General features: G+C 41.4%; 1 protein-coding gene across 1 annotated transcript in view; it reads right to left on the bottom strand.

The window, feature by feature from the left end:
- LOC143986833 (uncharacterized) overlaps positions 1–24,901 on the bottom strand; it is a 293,231-nt gene that overhangs the window by 268,015 nt on the left and 315 nt on the right. The window lies entirely within an intron of this gene.

Raw genomic sequence — 24,901 nt, 5'->3', positions numbered from 1 at the left:
CACCTCTGTATAATTTGTTTTGCTGTCTGTGCACCTCTTCAGAAGATTTCACATCACTTTCTGTCCCAATGACAAATGTTTTTTGAAAACTTTGGGTTTTTAGGGAAACAAGGATTGGTGATAAAGCATCAGTGGAGAGGAGACACGTTTTTCCCATATTAACTCTTACAGGAGAGAATTTCTCTTCCTAGGGGTAGATTTCATCTCACTTCCTGTTGTCTCCTTCCGTTTGCAAGTAGGAGTCGTTTGTAAGTTGGATGTTTGAAAGTAGGGGCCTTCCCTATATACTCTGCAGAAATTTGGGCCTTAGGTGTTGGTGTTGCCACAACACTGTAAGCCCTTGTACACACAGTCGGACATTCCGACAACCAAATCCGTCGGATTTTGTCTGAAACTTGTGTTGCATACACACGTTCGGACAAAGTTGTCGGAATATCCGATCGTTCGGAACGTGATAACATTATTTCGTTACGACGGGACTACGTTCAGGCTAGTAGCCAATAGCTTTGGTCTAGGAATTTGATGTAAGCATGCGTGGCACTTTTTCCGATCGGAATTCTCTACAAACGATCGGACAAAGTCCGATCGGATCATGTTGTTGGAAAATTTTATAGCCCAGCTCTAAAATTTTGTTGGTCGGATATTCCGACGGAAACAGTCCGATGGAGCCCACACATGGTCGGATTATCTGACAACACGGTCCAATCGGACATTTTCCGTCGGAATGTCCGACCATGTGTACAAGGGCTAAGCCCTAACAGTTACTCTTGGTGGGTGCTGGAACGCCCTGCTGTGAACTATTATATCAAGAATTGTAATTACATGCCATTGTTGAACAGTGGTTGAAAAATTGGGCCTTTGGTGGTGGTGCTGGTGCCACAACACTGTAAGTCCTCACAGTTACTCTTGGTGGGCGCTGGAACGGGCCCTGCTGTGAAATATTATATCAAGAATTGTAATTACATGTCCCTGTTAACCACTACAATACAGGGCACTTTCGCCCCCTTCCTTCCTAGCCCAATTTTCAGCTTTCAGCGCTCTCGCACTTTCAATGACAATTGCACGGTCATGTTGTACCCAAATAAAATTTTTATCATTTTGTTTGCACAAATAGAGCTTTATTTTGGTGATATTTATTTATGACTCAGTTTTTTATTTTTTTGTGATATAAGCAAAAAAATAGCGGAAATTTGGAAAAAAAACAATGTTTTCTTCTTTCTATTTTAAAAGAAATCCAATAAAATCGAATTTTGTCATAAATTTAAGCAAAAATGTATTCTGTTACATGTTTTACATGGTAAAAAAAAAAAAATCCGTTAAGTGTATAATAATTGGTTTGTGTGATCACAGACATATGTACGTAAATTATCATGTACACATGTGTGCAGGTGATCACGGACATATGTGTGCAGATAATCATTGGAACATGTGATTTTAGTGGGACATATGTGGGGGACATGTGTTTTTATTATTTGGGGACATGTACTTTTATTATTTGGGGACATGTGTGTTTTGGGGACTGTGTTTTACACTAGACTGGTGATCAGTGAGTAAAAAGCTGTAAAAAACAGCTCGTACTCACTGATCACCAGCCGGCTGCAGCGATCCGCTCTCCTCTCCTCAGCGACAACTTCCGTGTGAAGAGAGGAGAGCCAATTGCCTAGCAACCGGCTGTTTGTTTACATCACATGACGGCTGTGATTGGACACGGCCGTTATGTGATTAAGAGGGCCAATCACAGAGCCCTCCTGCCGATCCGAGATGCGCCGTGTCCGGGTGACATGAGCGCATTGGGATCGCACCGCTGCACAGGCACGCGCGCGCGATCCCCCTCCTTCTGAAGGATGTTCCTGAACGTCCAGTCAGAAGGAGAGAGCTCCCACCTGGCCGTATATATACATTGGCCAGGTGGGAAGTAGTTAAACAGGGGCTGAAAAATTGGGCCTTAGCCACTGGTGGCGGCGCCCAGAACCAAAAATGTTCTTAGAAGCTATCAGCATGATCATTGAGGAGAAAGAGGATAGTCAATCAGCATAAGAGGATAGTCACTCAGCATCAGCATAGGCAGTCTTGAAGGGATGTGACATTTAAAAAAAAATTTGGTTACATCAGCATCAGGTGTTTGGTAGCTGGTGGTGATCCAAGTCTAAATCATTTTTATGAAGGTCAGTCGATCGACCGAGTCGGTGGACAGGCACACCCTGTGATCGGTTACAAAGCTTCCAGCAGCACTGAATGTGCGTTCCGAAAGAACGCTGGATGCAGGACAGGCCAGTAGCTCAATTGCATACTGTGCTAGCTCTGGCCAGTGATCCATCCTCAAGACCCAGTAACCCAGAGGATTTTCGGTGGGAAAGGTGTCCAAGTCTGATCTTGCCCATAGGTATTCCTGCACCATGTAAATCAGACGCTGGCGATGGTTGCTGGAACCGATCATACCTTGGGGCTGCAGACTAAAAAATTGTCTGAACACATCGGTCAGACGGCCACCTTCTCCACCGCTCCTTCTGTGACTGACCGAAGCCTCAGCAACACGTTGTCCAGGACCAGGAATTTGTAACCTCCCAGTCTCTGGGAACGCATTGCAATGACCTTTCTGCAAGGCCTCCCGAAGATGTTTCATCCTATGCTCCCTCTGCCATGGCAAGATAAGGTCCGCAACCTTACCCTTGTAACGTGGATCAAGGAGGGTTGCTAGCCAGTAATGATCCCTCTCCTTGATCTGACGAATATGAGGATCCTTCCGCAGGCTTTGCAGGATCAGGGAGGCCATGCAGCGTAGGTTAGCTGAGGCATTGGGTCCGGAGTCCTCTGGGTCAATAAGGACAACATGATCTGCAGCCACCTCTTCCCAGCCACGTACAATTTCATGGGTTTCTTGGGACTGTAAATGATTCCTTAAAGACTGCTGCTGATGCGGAGTGCTAGGCTCCACCTCCATGCTGACACAATCCTCCTCCTCCTCGTCCTCTTCCTGTGTGATCAGCGGGCCAGCAGGAACACTGTCTGGATAAAGGGGGCCTTGAGAGGTAAGGAAGTCCTCCTCTTCCTTTCTCTGTTCTGCCTCAAGTGCCCTGTCCATTCCACGCAGCATGTGCTCCAACAGGTGGACAAGAGGGACAAGTGGCCTCCTCAAATGGTGACAGGACAGTGCCTGCATCCCTGATCATGGCTCAATGGCGTGGGGAAAAAAAACAAGCTCCCCTGACCCTGTCCTGGTGCCATAGTCGCACAGGTACTCATTGATGGCCCTCTGCTGCATGTGCAGCCGCTGCAGCATGGCCAACGTTGAGTTCCACTTGGTGGGCATGTCACAGATTAGGTGGTTCTTGGGCAGGAAATTCCTTTTGGAGGTCAGCTAGCCGAGCACTGGCATTATATGACCAGCGGAAACTTTCCTGGCCTGCCTATGGACATCCTGTAAGTCTGGGTACCTGCCCAAGAACCGCTGCACCACCTAGTTAAGGACGTGAGCCAAACAGGGCACATGGGTCACTTGTCCCTGTCGGAGGGTGGAGAGGAGGTTGGTGCTATTGTCGCAAACCACCATTCCTGGCTTTAGCTAGCGTGGTGTCAACCACCTCTCAGCTTGCCCCTGCAGAGCTGACAGAATCTCTGCCCCAGTGTGGCTCCTGTCCCCTAAGCACACCAGCACAAGCACCGCATGGCATCTTTTAGCCTGCGTACTTGTGTAGCCCCTTGAATGCCTGTGGAGCACCGCTGGTTCCCAGGAAAAAGCACAGGAAGAGGCCATGGAGGAAGAAGAAGAGGGGGGGGTGGAAGAGAGAGGTGTGCCAGAATCACCACTAGTAGAATTTTGGAGGTGTGGTGGCGGAACAACCACAAACTACTGCGCCTTGTCCTGCATCCTTCCCAGCTGCCAGCAGAGTCACCCAATGAGCCGTGAAAGGTAGGTAACGTCCCTGTCCATGCCTGCTGGACCATGAATCAGCGGTAATATGCACCTGACCGCCCTGTCCAGTGAGGCCAAGACATTGCCTTCCACATGCTGGTAGAGAGCCGGAATCGCCTTCCATGAGAAAAAGTGGCGTTTGGGAACCTGCCACTGAGGAAGCGCTCATTCCACAAACTCATGGAAGGGGGCAGAGTCTACCAACTGAAAAGGCAGCAGTTGAAGTGCTAGCAATTTAGCCAAGCTAGCATTCAACCGCTGGGTATGTGGATGGCTGGGAGTGAACTTCTTTTGGCAGGACAGCAGCTGGGGCAGGGAAATTTGCCTGGTACAATCTGACGGCAGTGTACCAATAGCAGATTGCCCGCAAGTACTTGGCTATGACACACCTAATTATACACCTTCATTGCTCTCAGTGCATGTTTCAGAAGGTATAGTGGGGTTGAAGAGCCCGGCTGAGGAGGAGCAAGGAGAGGTCCGCTTTGTTCTTTGGTGTGGGTCTTTTAGGTATGCTTGCCAACGGACTGCATGGCAGTTATGTCTGGTCAAGCATGTGGTGCCCAAGCGGCTGATATTTTGGCCACACGAGATACACTTGAAACATATGTTGCAAATAGCAGCGGTGCGATCTGATGCACTCATCTCAAAAAAGGCCCAAACCAAAGAACTTTTGAAATAACACGCAAAGACAGCAGCGTCACGGAACATGCAGAGCTCTGCGGTGTGATACAGTCAGTGTGCTGCCCTTAAGCTGGGCCCTGGAGGGCATCCTGCCTCATTGGAGATGTGCCTCCTCCTCCTCTCTCCTATTAGGCACCCAAGTGGAGTCAGTAAACCTCATCATCCGCTCCCTCCTCATCACTGGAGCAAACCTGGCAGTATGCTGCATCTGGGGGAACATGACTGCCAGATTGCTGTCCTTCTTGTGCATCCCCTCTCTCTGGGCTCATGTTACTGCCTTCCTCTAGCTGGGTACCATTATCAGAGCCTTCAAAATGTTGGCATCCTCCTGGAACATGTACCCAACACTGTGGTCAAACAGTTCGGGGGACTCCTCGGGAGGACATGGTGGGACTAGGGAAGGAGTGACTGATGCCATTGAGCCGAGGGAAGAGGCCGCGTTGGCAGTTGTTTTGCCAGACAAAGTACCCTGAGTCTGGGTGAGAGAGGATGAGGAGGATGAGGACGGCTTGTTCATCCACTCTACCAAGTCTTCGGTATGTTGTGGCTCAATGCGGCCAGCTGCCAAAAAAGCCAAGCATGTCCCGCAGCCACATGCTGATGAGGATGCACCTTGTCCACAACCAGCACTGTTGCCTCTAGACACAGCGCCTGCTCGCCCTCCTTTATTGGCTCGTGACTGTCTTCCTCTCCTTGTTGGCCTTCCAGACATAATAATAGCCTGCAGGGAGATGTAGCTGCACAAAGCAGGGATGTATATAAATATATATATATAAACTGATTATACTGCAGCTAGCAGAATCAACTGCCTGACTGTAGTATTATTAGTATGAGAACACCAGCAATTGTCTTCAGTTAACTTTAGTTGCACACTGTGCAGAGGACACAGTACACTAACTGAAAATACTGCAGCTCCCTGCCTGTGGTATTAGTATGAGAACACCAGCAATTGTATTCAGGTAAGCTTTAGGTGCACACTGTGCAAAGGACACTAAAACAAAATACTGCAGCTCCCTGCCTGTATTTGTATGAGAACACCGGCAATTGTATTCAAGTAAGCTTTAGGTGCACACTGTGCAAAGGACACTAAAACAAAATACTGCAGCTCCCTGCCTGTATTTGTATGACAACACCGGCAATTGTATTCAGGTAAGCTTTAGGTGCACACTGTGCAAAGGAAACAGTACACTAAGTGAAAATAATGCAGCTCCCTGCCTGTCAGTATATGTTCTTATTTATATTATGAAGAGAGTAACAGGAACGTATCTAGCTAAAATGAATACAGTGTATAAATATATTTACAATACCTGGGATACATATATATCCTCTACACACTGTAACTGAAGCTAACTGACTCGCCTGCCTTCTCTTGCTCTCTTCGCTACACAAGGCCGCCACGCAGGTGGCCTTATATAGTGTGGGGCGTGTTCTAAACCCACTGAGACATAATTTGCCAAAGCCACCCTGGCTTTGTCCAATTATGGCTCTTTGTTTTTTCTACGCTGTGATTGGCCAAAGCATGTGGGTCATAGTGCCTGCTTGGTCAATCAGCAGGCAGCAATGCACTGCGAGGCCGCAGTGAATTATGGGCCGCGACGCGCCACTCGAATTTGGCGTAATTGGCCCATAATGTTTGGAATTCGGCGAACGACCGAACAGACGATGTTCGAGTCGAACATGGGTTCGACTCGAACTCGAAGCTCATTCCTAGCAGGCAGTATAACTTTACCATATACACAAAGTAACACTGCGCAATTCTGAATGTATAGAAAAAGCTGCCAACACGCTAAAACTAGGATTTTTTAGCCAGAAAAGTGTAAAATGTAAAGTGTAAGCGCTAAATATTATAACAAAATAATTAAATCTGAAATAATACAAAAAGAAAAGTGAATAGAAATAAGAGTGTACATATATTAGTGCTGGAGGGGGTATAAAAAACCCTATACAGTGTTATGTGTACCCATAAATAATTTACAAACTATAAGAATAAATAATAATTAGATATAGTCCAAATCCTAAAACAATGGTGCATAAATTAGAGTCCCAAAGAAGATGTGATAAAAAATGGGATGTATCCACAAAATTCACCACTATGTGAATCCCGATACCATAAGAAGCGCAGGCTTACCAGATGTAAATGACCCAGTTAGATGTATATCTAAGGGGTCAAAAATCGCCTAATGTTCCAAATTCCGGGGCACTGGTTCGGCGTTCTCCGGTATAATGGATCCCAATTGTAAAGATGGCTCTTTCTCCAATATTAGAATATATATAGTAACAGCATTTGAAGAGAGAGCTCCAACATCAACCCAAACATGTAATGGAAGGATAAAGCCAGGATAGCGTAATAACGTTTTTAAAAAAATGTAATAAAAATAAAATGGTAAACTCACATTTCGGTAGTCAATAGAAAACATATCGAATAAAATAGGCAGTGGTAGAGTCTTCCCGACGCGTTTCGTCCACTAGGACATCATCTGGGGTGTACTACTACCACTGCTGTACTGCCTTATATAGATTACATACCATAATACAGTCAGAATCAATTGGAATCGACCCCTCTGTGTCATAGGTGTTCACTTCCGGTTTGTGGGAAGATGGCAGCTGGGCGTGCGTTCCACGCCTCTATTCCGTGCAATGATAATACGTTACTTCCGGTCACGCCATTGCAATCCGTCGCCATTGCAATCTGTCGGGAAGACTCTACCACTGCCTATTTTATTCGATATGTTTTCTATTGACTACCGAAATGTGAGTTTACCATTTTATTTTTATAAAATTTTTTTAAAAACGTTATCCTGGCTTTATCCTTCCATTACATGTTTGGGTTGATGTCGGAGCTGTCTCTTCAAATGCTGTTACTATATGTATTCTAATATTGGAGAAAGAGCCATCTTTACAATTGGGATCCATTGAACCGGAGAACGCTGAACCCCTTAGATATACGTCTAACCGGGTCATTTACATCTGGTAAGCCTGCGCTTCTTATGGTGGCGGGATTCACATAGCGGTGAATTTTGTGGATTTTTCATCACATCTTCTTTGGCACTCTAATTTATGCACCATTGTTTTAGGATTTGGACTATATCTAATTATTATTCATTCTTATAGTTTGTAAATTATTTATGGGTACACGTAACACTGTATAGGGTTTTTTATACCCCCTCCAGCACTCATTTATGTACACTCTTATTTCTATTCACTTTTCTTTTTGTATTATTTCAGATTTAATTATTTTGTTATAATATTTAGCGTTTACACTTTACATTTTACAATATAACTTTACCAGAATGGTGTCACAAACTCTATCTATGATGATTTGCGGTAAAGGGGACACCGGAACTAGCATAGCGCAAGCTAAGTCCATTAAGTATATATAAAAATCTATAAAAATGTTTTAGATACATGCTCCAGAAATGCAGCGATAATAAATTATGACAATATTAAAAAATATATATAATAAATCAGATACATATGACCAGTGATTATAATAGAATCACTATATAAAAATGTAATACTGTGCCATAAACAGGCCTGCCATGCTGGGAGCTCCCATGGCAACTCAAGTTTTTTGGTAATAATAATTTCGGTTATACCAGAATTAACTGTTTTTGAGACAAAAATCTAAACTTTTCACCAAATATTTCCTTTGAACACAAGGCAATGTAGTATATTTTCTTAACCCCCATTTTACAGCTTCACATGCTTGGTGGTATAAAATTACAGTATACAATGAAGAAACATCGGTCGTAGCCATGATCCCAGGTCCTTCTGTTTTTGGGATCTCTTCTATGATCTTTAACATGTGTTTGGTATCTCTCAGGTATGCATGTGTTTTTTGTACTGCTGGCTGTAGAAAATTGTCAATATATCGACCCATTCTGGCTGTAAGGGAATTAATCCCATTGACTATTGGTCTTGGGGGTGGGTTCATTTTATCTTTGCATCTTCGTTACAAAATATAGAATTGGTGTGCAACATTTTACTGATTATGTCAATTTTTAAGCCCAAATGTACTATTTGTTGCAATGCCTTCCTACATTTAAACATGGGGTTGCGCAATAGTCAATTATATGTATTTTCATCCTGTAATAATAGACTCATACTCTCATGGTATTGTGCTTTAGCAAGGATCACGATGCTGCCATCTTTGTCTTTGAAAATGGCGTAGGGCCCCCCAAAATCCATACCAAACCCTTATCCGAGCACGCAACCTGGCAGACCGCAGGAAAAGAGGGGGGGGGAACAAGAGAGCGCCTCCCTCCTCCTAAACCATACCAGGTCACATATCCTCAACATGGGAAGGGTGCTTTGGGGCCCCCCTCAAAACACCTTGTCCCCATGTTGATGTGAAGGGGCCTCATCCCCACAACCCTTGCCCGGTGGTTGTGGGGGTATGTGGGCAGGGGCCCCCAGATCCCAGCACCCCCCCCATGTGAATGGGTACATTGTACCCCTACACATTCACCAAAAAAAGCAGTGAAATGTGACAAAAGACAATAGCCGGTTTTTCACAAATCCTTTATTAAAAATGTCTTCTTCTTTCTCCCGCTTCTTCCTCCGGTATTCCTCCATCTTTCTCCAGCTTCTTCTTCCTCCATCTTCCTCCGCTTCTTCCTCCCGGTCTTCTCCATCTTACACCAGCTTCTTCTTCCCCCAGTCCGTCCTCTTGGTCTTTCTCCTCCGCCGCTCCTGCTGAACATTCAAAAAACGAATCTCCTCCGATGGGGTGGATGACATCACTCCATCCCTTGTGACTTTACCGCATGGGGCATGATGGGTCAGTGATGGAACAAGGGGGCAGGGGTCTCCCTATGACGTCATATGGCACCTACACCCCATAGTTGTATATGATATGGAAGCAGACAGATCGGCTGGCCGCAGCATCGGAGGAGGTTTGTTGTTTTCATGTTCAGCAGGTCGGTGGCGGGAGTGGAGGCAGAGGAGAAAGACTGGAGGATGAAGCGGGGAAAGAAGAAGCCGAAGAAGATGGAGAAGAATTGGAGGAATATGGAGGACGAAGTGGGGGACGATGAAGCTGGAGGAAGAAGGAGAAAACAGAAGGAAGACTGGAGGAAGGAGTGGGCAAAGAAGACATTTTAGATAATGGAATTGTTAAAAACTGGCTATTGTCTTTTGTCACATTTCACTGCTTTTTTTGGTGAATGTGTAGGGGTACACTGTACCCCGATACCCATTCACATGGGGGGCTGGATCTGGGGGCCCTCTTGTTAAATGGGGCTTCCAGATTCTGATAAGCCCCCCACCCGGAGACCCCCACAACCATCGGGCAAGGGTTGTGGGGATGAGGCCCTTGTCCCCATCAACATGGGGACAAGGTGCTTTGGGGGGCTACTCCAAAGCACCCTCCCCATGTTGAAGGCATGTGGCCTGGTACAGTTTGTGGAGGCACTCTCTTGCCCCCCCCCCCCTCTTTCCTGAGGCCTGCCAGGTTGTGTGCTTTGATGCCATTTTTTATTTTGTTTTGGTGCAATGTTCCCCTTAATATCCTTTTTTTTTTTTTACATTTTGGCATGGAATTCCCCTTTAAAGTCCATACCAGATCCGAAGGGCCTGGTATGCACTGGGGGGGATGGGACCCTGCGCTGTTTTTTTCCTTGATTTTTAATAGCCGTTTTTTAATTCTACACCATAATATTATTGAATAATTACATTTGAAGAGTTAGAACGATGGAATAAACCAAACTGATGTGCATTCACTAATTATGCTGCTGAGTACTATGTATGTTTTCAGGAGGTGATACCATTGGTGGGATTCAAACCCATGGCTTTAAGCTTTGAAGGTAGCAGGGCATATCACTACGCTATGGAGCAGAGCGCAATCATACCTAGAAAATACTTACTAATGTTTGATTCTTTTCATTGTATACAATAATGTTTTGTATTTTAGGCATTTGTTTTATGGTTCCAACCATACTCATGTGCCATTGGGTAGGGATGAGCTGAACACCCCCGGTTCAGTTCGCACCAGAACTTGTGAAGAGGCCAAAAATTTGTGCAAACATCGTTAAAGTCTATGGGGCACGAACATAAAAAATAAGTGTTAATTTTAAAGGCTTATATGCAAGTTATCATAAAAAGTGTATGAGGACTCGGTCCTGCCCTAGGGCACATCTACACATGGAAAAAAAAGTTTTAAAAACTGATGTTTTTCAGGAGCAGTGATTTTAATAATGCCTAAAGTAAAACAATAAAAATGAAATATTCCTTTAATTATCATGCCTGGGGGGTGTCCTTAGTATGCCTGTAAAGTAGTGCATCTTTCCCATGTTTAGAACAGTATCACAGCAAAATTTAATTTCTTAAGGAAAAATTTTAATTTAAAACTCTTAATCCTGGCAATATAGATAAGTGTGAGTGTGTGAGTCGCCCCCCCCCCCCCCCCCCAGTCCATTACCAGGCCCTTTGGGTCTGGTATGCATATTAAGGGGAACCCCACATCAAAACAAAAAATAAAAATTGTGCGGGGTTCCCCTCAAAATCCATACCAGACCTGAAAGGCCTGATAATAGACTGGGGGGAACTTACACCATTTTTTTTTTATTAAGGTTGACCCTGCGCCAAAATTTAAAAAAATAAATGGTGTGGGAGTTTTGGTTTATTCCATCTAGGGATGAGCCGAACACCCCCCGGTTCGGTTCGCACCAGAACTTTCGAACGGACCCCACGTTCGTTACGAACGTTAGAACCCCATTGAAGTCTATGGGACTCGAACGTTCGAAATGGAAAGTGCTAATTTTAACGGCTAATATGCAAGATACTGTCCTAAAAAGGGTTTGGGGACCTGGCTCCTGCCCCAGGGGACATGGGTCAATGCCTAAAATGTTTTTAAAAATGGCCGTTTTGGCGGGAGCACTGATTTTACTGACGATTAAAGTGAAAAAAAAAGTGAAATAATCCTTTAAATATGGTGCCTGGGGGGTGTCTGTAGTATGCCTGTGAAGTGCCACGTGTTTCCTGTGTTTAGAACAGTCCCTGCACAAAATGACATTAAACGGAAATAACACCATTTAAAACTGCTTGCGGTTTTAATGTTATATCTGGTTCCTGCAATATGGTTGAAAATCATTGAGAAAAATGGCATGGGTAGCCCTCCCTGCCCATTACCAGCCTATTTGGGTCTTGTACGCATATTAAGGGGAACCCTGTACCCATATAAAAAAAAGGAAATGCGTGTGGCCCCCAGGCCCTATATACTCAGAACAGCAGTATACAGGCGGTGCAAACAAGACAGGGACTGTGTAGGTTTGTTGTGTTAAGATGAATCTGTTTGTAATTTTCAACTGGTACATTTTTAAAGTGTAGCTCCAGTCAAAAAAACTATTTTTAAGCTTTTTGGAAAACATAGGGAAGGGTTATCACCCCTGTATAATTTGTTTTGTCGTCCATCTTTTTTCATCTCACTTGCTGCTGTCTCCTTGCGTTTGCAAGTAGGAGATGTTTGTAAGTTGGATGTTTGAAAGTAGGGGCCTGCCCTATATGCTCTGCAGAAATGGCGGAACAAGGTGTTGGTTTTGCCACAACATTGTAAGCCCTCAAAGTGACTCTTGGTGGGCGCTGGAGCGCCCTGCTGTGAACGATTATATCAAGAATTGTAATTACATGCCATTGTTGAACAGTGGTAGAAAAATTGACCTTTGGTGGTTGTGGTGCTGGTGCCACAACACTATAAGTCCTCACCGTTACTCCGGGTGGGCACAGGAAGGGGCTCTCCTGTGAAATATTATATCAAGAATTGTAATTACATGTCCCTGTTAAACAGGGGCAGAAAAATTGGGCCTTAGGCACTGGTGCTGGTGCCACCACACTGCAACCTCTGCCATATACTCTAGTTTTATTGCAGGAATTAGCCCTGCTGCAAAGCATTGCATCAAAAATTGTACTTAAACGCCCCTGTTGCGGTTCAACATGTCCAGCTGCCGAAAAGAAGGTGAAATAAATGAAATAATAACGATATTTCAAAGTCTTAAGTATATGTTGAGATCGATCAATCTTGTGTGACGAATTTCCTTAATTAGATCTGAGTCAGCGTAATTCAAAAAAATGTGTATTTATTTGTACACATTTAAATACAAAAGAATGCTTACAAAAATAGTACAATGATAATCATTTGTATAAAGTTATTGCATGTGTGGAATAACCCTTTGTCTGCTGTGTATAAGAGATGTATTAGCTTGCCTGCTTTGGTCTTTCAAGAGCACATCTGCCTCGTGGCGAGAGCAGGAAACAACAGGAAGTCTTCCTCCCAGGTTTACCATTATATTAACCAGGCTTCTAATTTTGCGCCAAAAAGACAGACCCTCCTTCCCAAAGGTGGGGGCTAAGAGTGGTTGTTATAACAGAGCTAACATGTGTTACCACTTAAAACGCAATTCTAGCTTCTAATGAACTGGCAGGAAATGGATATGAGAGAGGATTTCTGTCTAATACAAATATCGTCTCTTATTACATAGGAAAGACCTTCTAAAAACATATATATAATGAACTGGATAAGTTTAACATAAACAAATATCACTTACATAGCCCTTAAAAGTATATATAAGATATACAATATTCATCAAAATCCTGACAGGTTTTAAATATTTACTTTTCCAGCTATGCAAGCCATAACACAGAATTAATTGACTCAAAGCTTCCTTTCACACAGTATGGAAATATTATTATTCTAAATAAAGTATAATAAGCCAATTAAAATTTAGATATTAAGAATATAACATTCCCCTCTGAAATATGAATACTAATCATATTTTTCAGATTAAAAATTCATCCATCATCATTCATGTCACATTCAAACAAACTTTGATTCAATAACTCCAAATGTTTTGTCCTACACAATTGGATTCATACCTTCAAAACCCATTTTCCTCTTCAATTTACTTTGTAACAAATCATCTCCTTTCTTAATATCACTTCTAACTCGATAATATAATTTTTTCATTCTAAACATTAAACATAACTGGAATATAAGGAATAACATGATAATAATAAAAATAATTACAATAGGATGTGATAAAATATTTGCTGCTGCTGAAGTTATCGAAGTTTTTCCCCACATGGATACACTATTACTAAATCTTTTCCACCAATTACTTCCTGAAAATTCTGACCATTGATGTGATATTTCTTGCAAATTACCTTGTTCATGTTTAAACAATACTTCTGCATTCTGCAATTCCTTAGCCAAAGCTATTAATAAACCTTGATCCTTTTGAATTATATTTGCCCATTTTTCCCATGGAAATTCATCTATTTGAGAAATATTATACTGTGTAGGAAGAGCGCTAATATTTTTCATAAACATATTTGTTAAATTTGTTCTCAATCCATTAATACTTATTGCAACAATGTCTCCTTCTATACAATACAAACCTTGATTTAGGTTTTCTGTATTTGTACAAGAAGAGAAAAAAGTTTTAACCCTTTCTGTATCTGACATAATCTGAAAACAAACTTTCTTTTTATCTACATGAGTAATTAATTCAGAATTAATTTTATTTTCAATTCTTGCTGAACATAATGTATGATTATGATAACAAGAATGAAATATGCTTTTATCTTGATTAGGTAAACATATAATTTTAGACTGGAATTGTAAACATGATGACAAATCTAATTGTTCTAATTCAGAATTTTCATTGTTAAATACAAAATCTGTATACTGTAATTTATAGTATAATAATTGTGTATTACTGACAGGTAATCCCAAAACAGTGATTGGAACCAAAATTTGTTCTTTTCCGGCTATTGGAATCATAGAAGAACTATAACATATGTCCTGCTTGCATCCTATCCATTTATTTACCCATAAATCTGTATGATTTATCGCATATAAATATTCTTTGGGCAAATACTGTAAAATGCCAAGAAGAGTTATTCCACTCTGAAATGCTTGCGCAATTATTTTAAAATTAGTGGAATATTCCGTTTGAATCTCTAAGCATGCTCTGGCTATATGAGAATGTTGTTCACTTCTCATCAAATCAAGAGTAATATTTTGAAGATGTAAAATAGATGGACCCATTATATTAGCAGTTTTAATTACCATATTTTCTAAAATCTGATTTAAATGTCTTTGTATTTTAATACCGTTACTTCCCACTAAACCAGCGGTTTCTAGATCAGACTTTAAAGTATTAATATACATACTATTAGTTATACTCCCGATTGTGCCAATCCCTCCTAAAATACCTTCAACAATACCACGCTTATTTCTGTTATAATTTCTATTATTAATTCCAAACCATCTCTCAATACCCAATTCCATATTAACCAGATGTCCTTGACATTGTGGAAACCTTGTAGAAATTTTCCATTCTGAAACATTAAAGTTCCACAAAATAATGACAAATTTTCCTTCTCTCAAAAGAGTTCTGGATTGGAAATGGTTAATCTGAAAAGGGCTTGCAGAGAAACTTTTCTTATTGACACATGGAGTTTTCCTTGGAGACATAACAATAACACTTGCCTTTGCACATTTCACCGGATAATTTTCTATTGATATGCAACATTCATATATGCCAGTATCATTCAAAGATACTCTCATTTGTTGATAAACAAATGTATCATTGATCCAATTCACACTACCAAAAATTCCTTTATGAATTATGACAGTAGAACTATAAAGAAAACTACCCAAAAACTCATCATTCCTTTTCCAAGTCAACAATGAATTTTGAGGTAAAGATATCTTTGTATCACATATCAAATGCAAATTATCTTTATCTTCCATAATTTTCAAAGATTGTGGGAAAATATTAATTTCTGGAACAATCTTATCAACTATAAGGATATCGATTTTGACCCTTATTTCAGTAAATTTTCTTATAACTTTAAAATCCCATGTTCTTACAACGTCTCCTTTTTCATCTCCAATGATGTCTAAATGTTCTGGATCCAATATTTTTACAAAACTTTGAAAAAGATAAAAATATTGATCTAATGGATAAAGTGATTTTCCAGATCTTGACATACTATTATCCACATCTCCTGACCAAATTGTTGACTCATTACCCTTTAAAAATATAGACCAGGAACTCCTCAACAATATGTTACATTCAAAAGTTCCGGTTTTGTTATTTAGTCTATAAGATCCCTGCATTTTAACAAACTTTGTTTTGGATTCTATTTGAACTTTGATGTCAATATCATTGCTGTGAATGAAATACAATTGTAAACAACAAAGATATCCATCTCCAATACATAAAAATCCATACAAATCTTCTGCTGTATTAATATCAACATCTCTAAAATTATGATTTTTATCATATGCACTAATATCAATAACTCTATCATTTTTGTCCTTTGTAATGATATCAATGTTCTTATTTTTCAGTTCATCTGCATTGATATCAATGTCTACATCTCTCTTATTTCTGAATAACATAAGATCTTTGTTGTGTAATTCTTCATTCCTGTTAGTCTTTATATAACTTGAGCAGTTCTTGATATATCTTATCACAAATAAAATTGTCACTAGGGAAAAGATGCATCCTGTAGTGATGATACACTTTCTCTCTTTAAAACTTTTCATTTGTTGTGCTGACATCTTTTTTCTTTTGGAATACGCACTTTCTTCAGGTTCGATTTTTATTTTTAATTCCTGAAAAAATAAAGGCAGCATCATTATCTTGGAATATAAAATTTGTTATACCCACATTTTTCTTTCTACATACTTGTTTCACTGAACTGAGAAAGTATTTGTACCCCTTGAACATCCCAAAATGTCCATGGACTTTCCCAATTACTTTTCCATGTTTCAACTCCTGAAACTCTGTGACGTGTCACCATCTCTGGGTGTGGCCTCACATGTAACAATTCTTTAATCATCTTTTATCTTTTCTGTCTTAGACTTGTGTCAACAATATCTAATTTTATCTTAAATAAACCTTTCTGTTCCTGGTCTACTTAATAGACCGCTTATCTTATACAAAAGATAATTTTGGTTTTACAACAAAATAACAAAATGTTACAAAAAACAATATCAATTGTAAAATATCAAAAAATAGATTATTCTTACAATGAAGATTAAATCAGATATGTGCGTGGATTTAATAACAATCCTTCATGATATATATAAATATATTTCTTATGTGTACTGGAATGAAACTTCCACTGGAATGTGTGTACTCCATTATTGTCTGTGTCCACTCCTAAAACAAAAAACCAAACCCCCACCTTTTTTACTTCTAAAGGTTTTTCTGAGCATGACAGTTCTACAGAATGAGTATTTTCCCTCCCACCTTTCTAAAACAATGGGTGTCTCATTCTAAATTCCTAAGGGTTGCTATGAATAACCCTTTGTATAAAACCATTTTAAACATACACAAACCTTTTTACCTTATCAATATATATATACAAATTATTTCTTAATCTCTTAATCAAGAAACATTGTAATATAAAAACTTATTTTTAACTAGAACAAAGACTCTTTTTATCATGAATTAATTTTCTTTTTCAAACTTCAGAAATATGAGGAGGAACCATTTTGTATACCTTCTTCAACCAATTATGACTCCACGAGGCAACACAAACTCCATTTTACTTTCTCCATTAGACTCAAAAGGAGAATACTTTGTAGCATCAGAAATTGTGCTTCTTACATCCATTAAAAATAACTGGAACAACATCAACCCAAATATTTCCTTTGTCCAACAACATTTATCAATCCTAGATTTAATTATCCGATACATCCTCACAATAATACCTACAAACTGTGAATGTTATCGTACATGAAATCTCTGTTCTATTCCCTGATATTACACATCCTCTGTCACAACTGAAGTTTGCTGATATATCCCAAACTAGAAAAACATGATTATTCAACATCTAAACAATAGTTAAAGCATCATCATTAGTGAATCCCACCTGTAGGTGCTGTGAACTATAAATACACAATAATCCTTTTTCGTCATGACACAAACTTATGGTCTAATGACCCAAATAATAACTTTGTGGCAACCTATGAGAAATAAAAAAGATCGTGACCTTTTTTTCCTCTGAAATTAAAGGAATATGTGTGTCCACTTTCTTCACAACATTAATTGATACCATTTCAGGTTGAATTTACTAACTTCCCATGCAAAGCTGTTTCCTTTGCCAATAAATCTGCTGTTCTGTTACCTACAGATAACTCACTATTTTTTTATGTGCTGGAATTTTTACAATATCATATGCAAAAGAATTACTCTCTGCAAAGTCAAAAACTACTTCTAATGTCTCTTTCTGCACAAGAGTCTTATTGGATGAATCCACAAAACCTCTACATAGATAGCGTACAACATATGAACTATCACTATAAATCACTAGTGAACCTTTCTTCTCTTCCTTGTCAATACTCAATGCAGTTTTTATCAACAAATACAAGTTCATCAATTTCTCTGTCTCTCTTTGTTGTCTATTCATTCAATTGCTAATTGAGTACCATGCTGACTGAATACAAACCTTTCAATGTTCAGCTTGAACAAAACAAAAATAAAACCTTAATACTCATGACAATGACACATTGATAAAAAATAATAATCCAATAGATTATCATTGAAAAATATTAAAATTATATCAAAATCCTCAATAATATTCCAAACATCAAAACCAAATCTTTTTGAACTCAAATCAATCCTTATTCATAGCCATTAAGCATCAACCAGAAAATTCTTACCATATCCGCAGTTAATTTAAGGACTGCTGACTGTTTTCAGAGTATTATATGCTACATAATTAAACCTTTCCTGTCTTAATGGACTATTTTCAGTTTGCAATCTTTGTCTTTGGGTCTTAGAAGAAAAATGAATTTGCTTATTATGACCTCTATACCTCAGATTACTGTGCCAACGTACAGAATAAACCTCTTGACGCCTGGGCAAAATTTTCGGATAATACAACCTCTTTTGTGTATTATTATTATTCAACTTTTTATAGACTTTCCTCTGAGCATATGGCGATGAAAATCTACATTTCTGCTTAATATCAGTATTACTGAAGTCAACTGACTTCCCACTCTCATTGTCTGAGGAAATATTAACATTTGACTCATTACAGGATATGACGTTCACGTCTGCCTTTGTCACATGTTCACCATCCTCCAATTTTGAGCACTGAGCATGTGCAGGAATCTCAGCTTGCAATAATTGAGTTTTAAGCAAATTTAAAACATTTCCATGCACACAGCTTTCCAAAAAACCTATTTGATTTTCATTTTCTTTCAGAGATTGCAATAATGCATCAATTCTATGTTCCAATTCAATTTTTTCAGTCAATAATTGTTCAGTATATTTCTTCTCCTGCTTTGCTGCAATTTCTATTTCATTCTCTAAATGTTCAATATATGTACAAAAAGTCTCACAACTTGAACATCTAGGTTCAAAAAATACATTTTCAGTTACACTTTGACTTTGTTTTCCTGGCATATCAAACACCATAGTATTATAACTTTTAACAAGTTTCATTATATTACGTACTTTTTTCTTTGTTTTAACTAATGAGAATCTATCCTTCTCAATGTCAGCATTTGCCTGAAAGCATTGATCATACATTAATTTCCATAAAACAGCATCAGAGACCTGTTTCGATAAACCTTTAAATTCTAATGTACTTTCATCAGCTAAAACATCTACAAATTCCATAATTAATTTTCTACTCACCAAATATAAAACTCGTCAATTTTTCGCTGTCCTCGAAATTCACGTCTGTCAAGACTTCTGTATATCTGAAATTCTCTGGTCTTTCACAATCAATCGATCGATTTTTCCTTCTAGGTTCTTTTTCAATCTTTGCGAAGTTTAATCTCTGTTCATCTCTTCCTTCCCCTCTGATCAAAGGATGGAAGTTGAAAAAAAAACTTCCGACTTATGATTGACTGGCTGGAATTCGCCAATGAAATAAATGAAATAATAACGATATTTCAAAGTCTTAAGTATATGTTGAGATCGATCAATCTTGTGCGACGAATTTCCTTAATTAGATCTGAGTCAGCGTAATTCAAAAAAATGTGTATTTATTTGTACACATTTAAATACAAAAGAATGCTTACAAAAATAGTACAATGATAATCATTTGTATAAAGTTATTGCATGTGTGGAATAACCCTTTGTCTGCTGTGTATAAGAGATGTATTAGCTTGCCTGCTTTGGTCTTTCAAGAGCACATCTGCCTCGTGGCGAGAGCAGGAAACAACAGGAAGTCTTCCTCCCAGGTTTACCATTATATTAACCAGGCTTCTAATTTTACGCCAAAAAGACAGACCCTCCTTCCCAAAGGTGGGGGCTAAGAGTGGTTGTTATAACAGAGCTAACATGTGTTACCACTTAAAACGCAATTCTAGCTTCTAATGAACTGGCAGGAAATGGATATGAGAGAGGATTTCTGTCTAATACAAATATCGTCTCTTATTACATAGGAAAGACCTTCTAAAAACATATATATAATGAACTGGATAAGTTTAACATAAACAAATATCACTTACATAGCCCTTAAAAGTATATATAAGATATACAATATTCATCTAAATCCTGACAGGTTTTAAATATTTACTTTTCCAGCTATGCAAGCCATAACACAGAATTAATTGACTCAAAGCTTCCTTTCACACAGTATGGAAATATTATTATTCTAAATAAAGTATAATAAGCCAATTAAAATTTAGATATTAAGAATATAACAGAAGGACAAGCATGTCCCATGGCCACGTGCTGATGGCAATGCACCGCGTCCACGACCAGCACTGTTGTCTCTAGACACAGAGCCTGCTTGCCCTCTTTTATCGGCTCGTGCCTGTCTGCCTCTCCTTGCTGGCCTTCCAGACATGGTAATGGCCTGAAGGGAGTTGGGTAAAACAGCAGTTGGGTAGTTTATATTGTGCTGGAGGCACACAACACCCACTAACTCCTGCAGATGCCTTTTTTATAGAACACCAGAGATAAAGGGGTATATACAGATGTATACTGTGCTGTGCTGGAGGCACACACAACTTCCAATAACTCCTGCAGATGGCAATTGGGCTCAAATAGAGAACAGCTATGTAGGTGGATTATAGCGGTATGTACTGGGTACAGAGCACGCAGACAGCACGCACTATCTCCTAACACTACTGACTGCAAGCTCTATTATTAAAGATAGATCACTAGCTATATAGGTGAGGTGAATATCGCGGTGTATACTGTGGTCAGGGCACGCAGACAATAACCAGAAAACAGCAGAGATAAAGGGGTATATACAGATGTATACTGTGCTGTGCTGGAGGCACACACAACTTCCAATAACTCCTGCAGATGGCAAGTGGGCTCAAATAGAGAACAGCTATGTAGGTGGATATAGCGGTATGTACTGGGTACAGAGCACGCAGACAGCACACACTATCTCCTAATACTACTGACTGCAAGCTCTATTATTAAAGATATATAAATAGTGGTGTATACTGCGGTCAGGGCACAGACAATAACCACTACACAACAGCAAGATAGGAAATCAGCCAAAAACGATCGGTGTGTACTGTGTTGAAGGTACACAGAACACCCACTGCTTCAGATGCTAACACACTACACGAGGCCGCCTCAATGGCGGCCTTATATAGTGTGGGGCGTGCACTACACAGCCTGAGCTACGATTGGCCACAGGCATTCTGCCTGTGGCCAATCATGGCTCTCCTCGCTGCTGGCGCTGCGATTGGCCAAGCATGCGGGGTCACAGTGCATGCTTGGCCAATCATGAGCCAGCAATGCACTGCGCCATCACAGTGCATTGTGGGCCGTGAGCGCCATGCGAATTTTGACGCGAACGGACCAAGTGTTCGGATTTCGCCGAACGGACGAACAGCCAATGTTCGAGTCGAACGTACGTTCGACTCGAACACGAAGCTCATCCCTAATTCCATCACTCCTTTTTCAAACCACCTTGCACAGCAGGTTAAACAAAAGCCAAAAACCCACCAGTTTCCGCTCAATGGCAGACACAGACCCTGTTTACCAAGTTCCTGGAACCACAGTACCACCAACAACCTTACCCCCCACATAGCCATGTTTGACCTCAGACTCTTGCACCAAACGACCGTGCAGGTTGGTATGGTCACAAGTTAACAAAATCAGCACCCAGCAGCCATGTTATGTGACACACTGTGACAGAGCCAGCCAGAGCCATGATAGAGTGCCCCCTGCCTGTGAGTTATCATAATGCTGATGATCTTAACCAGTTTCTGATCGCCTGATAGAAGATTTACTGCTACAGGGGGGTCGCGCTGCGCAGGATCACTTATATACGAGATCCTGCATTTCTGGGTATCAGAGCCAATCAGCGGATCCGGCGGATCCTGTAAATAAGGCAGTTCGCCAGTCTGTCAGTGTGGAAGACATTGATCCTGTGTTCCTGTAAAGCAGGTACAGGGATCTATAATTTTCCCTTAGTAAAAACACCTCTTCCCACAGTGAGAAAACACTTGTTAGGCACACATTTAACCCATTGATTGCCCTAAATGTTATCCCCTTCCCGGCCAGTGTCATTAGTACAGTGACAGTACATATTTTTTAGCACTGATCACTGTATTAGTGTCACTGGTTCCCACAAAGTGTCAAAAGTGTCACTTAGTGTCCAATTTGTCCACCACAATATAGCAGTCCTGCTACAAGTCGCTGATTGCTGCCCTTAAGAGTAAAAAAAATAATATGTCCCCTGATTTCATTTTAAAAATCTGGTCACCTTACTAAAGGGACCAGATTCAGTGCCATTATCAGTGCTTAAAGGGACCAGAGTCAGTGCCATTATCAGTCCTTAAAGGGAGCAGAATCAGTGCCATTATCAGAGCTTAAAGGGACAAAATTCAAGGCCATTATCAGTGCTTAAAGGGACCCTCACTTAGCAGGCCAAAGCATGCAGGTCAGGTGCACTGCGATCTCGCAGTGCATTATAGGGCATTCTGCAGCGCTCAAATTTCCAGCGAATGCCCCATAATGTTCGGTGTTCTGCCAAACGAGCGAACATCGAGCTAATCCCTAGTGCTGAGGACTGGGAGCATTGTGAGGACTGAGTAACTGGAAGCATTGTGAGGGCTGAGTAACTGGAAGCATTGTGAGAGCTGAGTAACTTGAAGCATTGTGAGGGCTGAGGAACTGGGAGAATTGTGAGAGCTGAGTAACTGGAAGCATTGTGAGGGCTGAGGAACTGGGAGCATTGTGAGAGCTGAGTAACTGGAAGCATTGTGAGGGCTGAGTAACTGGAAGCATTGTGAGGGCTGAGTAACTGGAAGCATTGTGAGGGCTGAGTAACTGGAAGCATTGTGAGGCCTGGGAGTAACTGGGAGCATTGTGATTGCTGAGGACTGGAAGTAATTGGGAGCATTGTGAGTGCTGAGGACTTGGAGTAACTGGGAGCATTGTGAGGACTGAGTAACTGGGAGCATTGTTAGGACTGGGTGTAACTGGGAGCATTGTGAGTGTTGAGGAATGGGACTAACTGGGAGCATTGCAAGGACTGGGTAACTAGGGGTATTGTGAGTGCTGAGGACCGGGAGTATTGTGAGTACTAAGGACTGCGTAACTGGGAGCATTGGGAGTGCTGAGGACAGGGAGTAACTGGGAGCATTGTGAGGACTGGGTAACTGAGAGCATTGTGAGGACAGGGTAACTGAGAGCATTGTGAGGACTGAGGGCTGTAACTGGGACAATTGTAAGTGCTAAGGCCTAGGAATATAGTGAGTACTGAGGACTGAGTAACTGGGAGCATTGTGAGGACTGGGATTGACTGAGAGCATTGTGAGGATTGGATATTTTGAGCACTGACGACTGCATAACTGGGAGCATTAGGAGTTCTGAGGACTGGGAGTAACTGGAAGCATTGTGAGCAGTGAGGGCTGAGAGTTGTGCTGTGTGATTAGCAAGTGGGATCGGGAAGAGAGTCCACACAACATGAAGGACCATGTGACAAAAAAGAGAATAACCAGAAGCTGGTTGCTGTGTGGTCAGCAAGCAGGGTCAGGAGTAGAGGATGCCGGGGACTGTGTGATCAGGGACAGGAGGAGAGGATGTAGCGGACTGTGTGATCAGGGACAGGAGTAGAGGATGCCGGGGATTGTGTGATCAGGGACAGGAGGAGAGGATTCCGGGGACTGTGTGATCAGGGACAGGAGTAGAGGATGCCTGGGACTGTCTGATCAGCGACAGGAGTAGAGGATGCCGGGGACTGTGTGATCAGGGACAGGAGGAGAGGATGCTGGGGACTATGTGATCGGGGACAGGAGGAGAGGATGTCGGGGACTGTGTGATCAGGGACAGGAGGAGATGATGCCAAGGACTGTGTGATCAGGGACAGGAGGAGATGATGCAGAGGACTGTTTGATCAGGGACAGGAGGAGAGGATGCCGAGGACTGTGTGATCAGGGACAGGAGGAGAGGATGCCGGGGACTGTGTGATCAGGGACAGGAGGAGATGATGCAGAGGACTGTGTGATCAGGGACAGGAGGAGAGGATGCAGAGGACTGTGTGATCAGGGACAGGAGGAGAGGATGCCGGGGACTGTGTGATCAGGGACAGGAGGAGATGATGCCGAGGACTGTGTGATCAGGGACAGGAGGAGATGATGCAGAGGACTGTGTGATCAGGGACAGGAGGAGATGATGCAGAGGACTGTGTGATCAGGGACAGGAGGAGAGGATGCCGGGGACTGTGTGATCAGGGACAGGAGGAGACAATGCCGGGGACTGTGTGATCAGGGACAGGAGGAGATGATGCAGAGGACTGTGTGATCAGGGACAGGAGGAGATGATGCAGAGGACTGTGTGATGAGGGACAGGAGGAGAGGATGCCAGGGACTGTGTGATCAGGGACAGGAGGAGAGGATGTCGGGGACTGTGTGATCAGGGGCAGGAGGAGATGATGCAGAGGACTGTGTGATGAGGGACAGGAGGAGAGGATGGCGGGGACTGTGTGTTCAGCAAGGTTATGGAGTGGCCCAGCTAGTCTCCAGACCTTTATCCTACAGAAAATTTACGGAGGGAGTTGAAACTTCGAGTTACCAAGAGAGCCAAGAAACCTTAAGGATTTAGAGAAGATCTGTAAAGAAGAGAGGACCAAAATCCCTCCTGAGATTTGAAAAAACCTACAAGAAATGTCTGACCTCTGTGCTTGCCATCAAGGCTTTCTCCACCAAGTACCAAGTCATGTTTTGCTTGGGGATCAAACACTTATTTTACTCACTGAACTGCAACTTAATTTATAACATTTGTATCATGTGTTTTTTTCTGGATTTTGGTTGATATTCTGTGTCTATCATTTGAAATACTCCTATGATAAAAATGATAGACCCTT

Source organism: Lithobates pipiens, unplaced genomic scaffold (genome assembly GCF_037356315.1).
Source record: "Lithobates pipiens isolate NorthernLeopardFrog02 unplaced genomic scaffold, aLitPip1_a1.2 Scaffold_18, whole genome shotgun sequence".
NCBI classification, from domain to species: Eukaryota; Metazoa; Chordata; class Amphibia; order Anura; family Ranidae; genus Lithobates; species Lithobates pipiens.
This window is presented reverse-complemented; position numbering and strand designations above follow the sequence as displayed.